This window comes from Rutidosis leptorrhynchoides, chromosome 11, assembly GCF_046630445.1.
Source record: "Rutidosis leptorrhynchoides isolate AG116_Rl617_1_P2 chromosome 11, CSIRO_AGI_Rlap_v1, whole genome shotgun sequence".
In the NCBI taxonomy this organism is placed as follows: Eukaryota; Viridiplantae; Streptophyta; class Magnoliopsida; order Asterales; family Asteraceae; genus Rutidosis; species Rutidosis leptorrhynchoides.
This window is the reverse complement of record NC_092343.1, coordinates 94,307,935-94,315,658: the sequence shown is the minus strand read 5'-3', so window position 1 is coordinate 94,315,658 and position 7,724 is coordinate 94,307,935.

Genomic DNA, 7,724 nt, shown 5'->3' with positions numbered 1-7,724 from the left:
GCTGCATCTGCCACTTTTGTATCTCTTTAACCGTCAAAGCTAATTGTTAGCCGAATACCATCATCAAGAATACCATTGATCAATGAAAACCTGCTGTACTGCTCGTCCCTTTAACAACATATATTTATGGAGCTGGATAAGGCTAAAAACAATCGAGTTCATATTTTTCAAATGGGGACTATAGGGCTGAAATTGTTATTGAGTTGAGATCTTCTTGGGCCAGGATATAATTAGGCTATGGGCTTGTTGTGTAGATGGATCGAGCTACAAATTGTCACAGATATTACTATGGTCAAAGAATGGTTGCTGCGATTGCAACCATACTTGTTTCTTGTCCAACTCTTTTCAAACCAATCTAATAATATGAAAATGAAACATGGTGATGAATAACGATAGTAATGATATCATGATTCAGTTAATAAGATGATGTTTGGATTATGATTGATGGCGAAGGAAAAGATGATGATTATGATACGTATACGATCATGATTTGATGATGATGATAATAAAATACGTTTATTATGATGATAATAACGAATTTATAATTAAGATAGTGATTTTGTTGCCTATGTTCGAATTAAAATTGAAGAAGAAGAGGAGAACATAAGAATAAAGGTTAAAAGGGAATTATGTATAAGGTAAATCAGAAAAGAGGAAATGGAGGAATGGTTTAGGGTGTTGTGGCTTAAGCATAAGGTCGTGGGATCGAGCCCAAGCAGGACCGTTTATATTTTTTTTAAGGGCTTATACATTAAGGTAGCCTTTCTAATATTTATTAGTATCATTATTGTTGTTATTATTATTATTATTATTATTATTATTATTATTATTATTATTATTATTATTATTATTATTATTATTATTATTATTATTATTATTATTATTATTATTAGCACTATAATTGTTATTATTATTTTGATTATTATTAGTATCAATTTATAATTAATAGTATTAACATTATTATTATTATTATTAATTATTAATGACATAAGTATTATTATCATTATTATTATTAATATGATTATTAGTATTGGTATATTTAAACTTCTTATCATTTGTATGTAAATTGTTATTATCATAGTTATTATTATTATTGGTATTATTAATATATCAAATAAAGATTTTTATATAACAATATACTTATGACATAAAACATAACTATATTTTTATAATAAATATTAATTATCTATTTAAAATATAAAAAAATAATAAATACATCTAATTAAGTTATTAATGAAGCACATAATATATTAAAATAACAATTAAATCACTAACTAAAATATAAAATTGTTCGATTACCATTACATGTGTTAATATACATAATTGAATATAGGTTCGTGAATCCGAGTCCAACCCTGCATTGTTCAGTTATTCAATGTCGTCATGCGTATTTTTACTACAAAATACAATATCGTGAGTTTCATTTGCTCCCTTTTTAAATGCTTTTGCAATATATATTTTTGGGACTGAGAATACATGCGCTACTTTTATAACTGTTTTACGAAATAGACATAAGTAATCGAAACTACATTCTATGGTTGAATTATTAAACCGAATATGCCCATTTTTAGTCTGGTAATCTAAGAATTAGGGAACAGACATCCTAATTGACGTGAATCCTGATGATTGATCTATTGGGCCCAACAAGCCCCATCCAAAATACCAGATGCTTTAGTACTTCGAATTTATCATGTTCGAAGGGAGTCCCGGAATGATGGAGATATTCTATATGCATCTTGTTAAGGTCGGTTACCAGGAGTTCACCATATGAATGATTTTTGTCTCTATGTATGGGACGTATATTTATGAGTAATGGAAATGAAATTCTTGTGGTCTATTAAAATGATGAAAATGATTATTTATGTTAAATTAATGAACTCACCAACCTTTTGGTTGACACTTGAAAGCATGTTTATTCTCAGGTATGAAAGAAATCTTCCGCTGTGCATTTGCTCATTTTAGAGATATTACTTGGAGTCATTCACGACATATTTCAAAAGACGTTGCATTCGAGTCGTCGAATTCATCAAGATTATTATTAAGTCAATTATAGTGGGATATATTATGAAATGGAATGCATGCCATCAACTTTCGATGTAAAGAAAGTTTGTCTTTTCAAAACGAATGCAATGTTTGTAAAATGTATCATATAGAGGTCAAGTACCTCGCGATGTAACCAAATGTAATGTATTCGTCCAGATGGATTAGGACGGGTAGTTAGAGGAACATCATTGATGTTCTTTTCTTTGGTTTGTACTTTCTCGACATGTGCTAAAACAGCATAGCAACCTTTTCTTATTAGCTTTTGTGTCTTCAAATTACTAATAAGATTTAGCTTCGCGTTTCTCTATTCTCCGTACACCATTAAGGGTTTTCCTTATTCTCGTACAATGCGAATTGCATTTTTGTAACATACGATCTCTGCTCTCTCCTTTTTCGACCAGTCCATGCCAATTATCATATCAAAACTCCCTAACTCTACTGGTATCAAATCAATCTTAAACGTTTCGCTAACCAGTTTAATTTCTCGATTCCGACATATTTTATCTGCCGAAATTAATTTAACGTTTGCTAATTCGAGTAAAAATTTATTATTCATAGGCGTCAAAGGACCACTTAATTTAGCACAAAAATCTCTACTCATATAGCTTCTATCCGCACCCGAATCAAATAAAACATAAGCAGGTTTTTCATCAATAAGAAACGTACCCGTAACAAGCTCCGGGTCTTCTTGCACTTCTGCCGTATTAATATTGAAAACTCTTCCGCGACCCTGTTCATTAGTATTCCCCTGATTTGGGCATTCGTTTCTGATATGACCCGGGTTCCCACATCCATAACAAATAATGGAGGTAATATTTTTTCCGACATTATTTGTTCCTTTATTCTTGTTAGCCATTGGTCCGTAAACTTCACACTTCGTCGTACCATGACCCTTTCTATTACACTTAGTACAAGATGTCGTACAAAGCCCAGTCGGATGGTATCCTTCACAATGTAACGACCCGACAAAATCTCGTCATTGATGGTGCCGTTAACTTAGGTCCCGTTACGTGGTCATAGTCCCTAAATGAGACGTGTTTGACCAAAATTATGTCGCATTCATTTGAAATGTGTGACTTGCAAAGTTTTGAGTTTCCAAACAGTTCGACAACGAGTTAAGTTTACAAAAGTTGATAAGTATAAATGAAATAATTTGCGACATAATATAAGTTGTAAATCACGGTTTGCTATAAATAGCGTAAGTATGTATGCTTAAGTTAAATCCAAAAGTGCTATCACTAGTGTATGCATGTATGCTTGACTCCAAGCATGTAATCAAAGTGTGCGGAAGCATGTATCAAGTAGTCAAGTATGAACCTGAGAAATATATAGAAAACTGTCAACGAAAAACGTTGGTGAAATCATAGGTGTATTTGTAAACGTTGTTTTTGAACCACAAGATTTTGTATTTCCATAACGTTGATTATCTAAATCGTTTGCATTCCAAAAGTATGATCGCGAGCACCCAATTATCAAGACTTAACTGTTTTGTACCCTGTTACGTAGTGTTAGAACATACACTAAACCCGAAAATATATTTCATCCGCTACCGGTAGCGAACCGTCCGAATGAGGCTCGTCAAGCCCATGTGATCACATAATATAAGTTCTCGCTTACACCCTGCAAGTGTAACTAATGATAATTGAATTGAGGCTTTATGTTCTAACTCGCTGTGGAATGTTTGTTTTCGTACTTGTGTTCAAAGAATAAAAGTATATAGTATAAAACTGTATATGTTTCTCATCCCATGATTTAAAAGTATAAAAGTTGTTGAAAAGATGGGACTATGATCTCACCTCGAGTGCACGAGTATAAATGTACTTCACAAAGTAAACGTGTGCATGAAAGTTGCTTAGTCTTGACCTAAACAAGTAAGTTGTATCAATTAACCGGTTACGACACAAGGTCGGGAGAAATGTGTTCAATTAGTCCTATGGCTCGTTACGACTCGAATATATATAGCATGTGAATCACGTTGTCAAGTTTCATGCAAGATATAAGTATAAAAGCACGTTAGAACGATTGCATAAGTGTTGGTCAAAGTCAACAAAAAAGTCAACGTGTTCGGGTCGGGTCTCGGACAATTTTTCTAAGCTTAGAAGTCATATATAAGCATGTTGGCCAAGTTTCATGTCAATCGGAGTTGCGTAGCATAGGTAGAATTTTACGAAAATTGGAAATTTTGGACAGCCCACTTTCCACACTTTAAGCCACGCCGTGGCTAGAGGAGCCGCGCCGCGGCTTAACACTAGGAAAAAAATGCTGGTCTGTTTCATGTATATGCTCGAACCAAACTTCAAATAAACATAACTTATGAATCGTAAACATTTAAAACACGTATCTTATATCGTTGGAAAGGTAATTTAACAAGGAATACAACTAAACACATTTCATTAAACAAAAACATCATTTACAAAAACAAAAACCTCGTCGAATGATCATTATTTAAAGTTTCAAGCTCCAAAAATGCAAAAGGTGATTCGGGAATCCAATTTACACATACGATATGCTGTTTCGAAGGTAATTAAACATACATTGCAACTAAATACTTACTAATAACATTAACAAGCATTCAATGCATTAAAAGTCTATTTTAAAGTTCATCAAACCCTAATCAAGAATCATGAATTCATTAATTTTGTTTATGAAGGTTTTCTAAGTCAACCAACATACCAAAACGAAGCTAATGATGCTAGTAAAACTTTTAACACATGAGCTTTAACATTTAAACAACATTTAATCATCCAAAATCAAAGATTAAACTAACCCATTTCAAGTGTTCATGCTAGTTACTCCAAAACAATAAATCGAGCAAACTGATGTTTAAAGCTAAGGGGTATAAAATACTATTAATTTCAGCAGGAAATACTATTAAATACGATACAATTTTACACAAGATATTTATTTATTTAGAGAATGGATATACTTAAACCTTGCTACAACACTTATATTCAGTGTACCTAATCGTACAGTAGTGTAGTTTTGAGTAAGTCCGGTTCGTTCCACAGGGAAAATCTTTAAACAAAGCTTAACGCTATATTAGTTTACTTTTATAAAAATACAAATATATATATAAGTAATATTATTATTATAAAGGGGGGTTTTTACTGTTTAATGACCGGTTTGTCGATTTTAAAACTTTAGTCGCAGTTAAAACCAAATGTAAAATAATAAATAAATACAAAACTTAATTTAAAGCGTAAAGTAAATAACGATAATGAAATTGCGAATAATAAAAGTGCGATAAAATAAACTTGCGATAATTAAAAAGTACGATAATTAAAAGTGCAATTAAATATAATAACAATAAATAAAAGTGCTATAATTAGAAGTGCAATTAAATATAAAATAAAGGAAATAAAATATGAAATAAAAGAATTATGCTTATTTAAACTTCCGTAATCATGATGTTTGACGTGTTGATTTTAGTTTTATGCCCATGGGTTAATTGTCCTTTGTCCTGGATTATTTAATATGTCCATACGGATTTGTCCATAATAGTCCATCAGTCATAAATATAAAGAGCGAAAGCCTTCATCAAATTATTCTTATTCCCGAAGTTAAATATTCCAACTAATTGGGGATTCGAATTGTAACAAGGTTTTAATACTTTGTTTAATGAATACACCAGGTTATCGACTGCGTGTAAACCAAGGTTTTACTACTTTGTTAACAATTACACCAATTACCCTTGAATGTAATTCACCCCTGTTTCAACAAGTCTATTAACTATTAATCCAGTTCCGTATCCGGTAAAATGAATAATTATTGGTATTTATAGATATCCCGCCCACCGTACCCAGTCAAGCGTATGTGGTTATATATAAATACGTCGAATTATAAGTTTGTATATTAAATTAACAAGGTATTGTTTAGTTAATATAAAACCCATTAATAGCCCATAGTCTAATTTCCACAAGTGTCGTTCTTTTATCCAAACCCCAATTATGGTACGAAGCCCAATTACCCAATTTTAGTAATTAGCCCAACATCATGATTACTTCGGAATAAATAAGCATAATAATAACTTAGCTACGAGACATTAAATTAAAAAGGTTGAACATAACTTACAATGATTAAAAATAGCGTAGCGTTACACGGACAGAATTTCGACTTACACCCTTACAACATTTGCTAACATACCCTTATTATTAGGATTAAAATTAAAATTAAAATTAAAATATAAATTATAAATATAAATATTACGTATATAGATAGAGAGATGGATATATATTATGTGTTTTTTACGATCAAACTGCGTTTGCTTTTATAGGGAATTGAGTCCAGGTGAACTCCGCGACTCGCGTCATTTTTGCTCTTCAAACTCCGCGACTCGCGGAGTTTGAAATTCCAGCTCACTCCAAATTGGATCTTAGTCTGCCGACGGTTTATTATATAATATAATATATATATAATTTATATAATTAATTATATATTATATTATATTTATATGCATAGTTAACTTGTAATTTTTAGTCCGTTGCGTCGAGCGTTGAGAGTTGATTCTGGTCCCGGTTCCTGATTTTCGAACGTCCTTGCGTACAATTTAATATCTTGTACTTTGCGTTTTGAATCTTGTACTCTTGTAATTTCGAGACGTTTCTTATCAATAATTGGAACCTCTTTGATTGTCTTTTGTACTTTTGAGCTTTTTGGTCGTTTGCGTCTTTAATTCGTCGAATCTGTCTTTTGTCTTTACCTTTTATTATTTAAACGAATATCACTTGTAAATAGAACAATTGCAACTAAAAGCTTGTCTTTTTTTGAGGAATAATGCTATGAAATATATGTTCGTTTTTAGCATTATCAAATATTCCCACACTTGAGCGTTGCTTGTCCTCAAGCAATATCGTCTTGAAATACTAGAATCACTTCTTTATTCTTCACACTTTGTACATCAGTGATTTCTATACGGCGGTATAAACAATGGTAGTAACGATATGGTTTACAGTCCCACATGACTATAAAAATTTAGATCCATTAAGGAAATTGGATCTTTATGAAAACATTTGATCTTTTGAAAATTAAATCTAGTTTTTACCCTAGATAAGTTTTCCGGAATAACCCTTCACCGGTGTTTGCAAAATATTTTTGTGGGTTTGGTGGGTTTCAGATTTGAAAATTTTAGCTCAAAACTTATGGTTTTGTGTCACCCACTTGCTAACCTTGTATTTGGAAAGCAACACGTCCAGTTTACTTGTCCCGTATATTACCTTTCGGTAAACTACCGTCCGGTTGTAAAGGAAAGCGTTGAACAAGCAACTGTTAAGGCAATGTCCCCTGACATGCTTTTAATTATGGTCTATAACGTGTCAGACGCAATTACTATCCTTGGTAGGAGCAATAGTAAAGCTCACCCTTATAATTTGTAGGTTTGGCACAAGGTCCTGTCTTTGACCACTATGCAACCACCGTTCTTACGGGTGACACCCAATTTGGTTCAGGTGACCTAATGAATTCCAGGTGAATTCCTAGGATTTTACGTTCAATGGTAATGAACGCATTGAAAATGGGTTTTTAGAAAACAAATCGGTTTGTAATTTTGATCAAAAAATTTTCTCGTTCAGGCTCGAGTTTAGATATCATTGAATTCCATGAGTTTGTAATTCTCAATCTTTAAGGTCAATCTCAAGGATTGAGGAATATCAGGCTTAAAAAGCTGATTTTTGATCTTTTAAGGA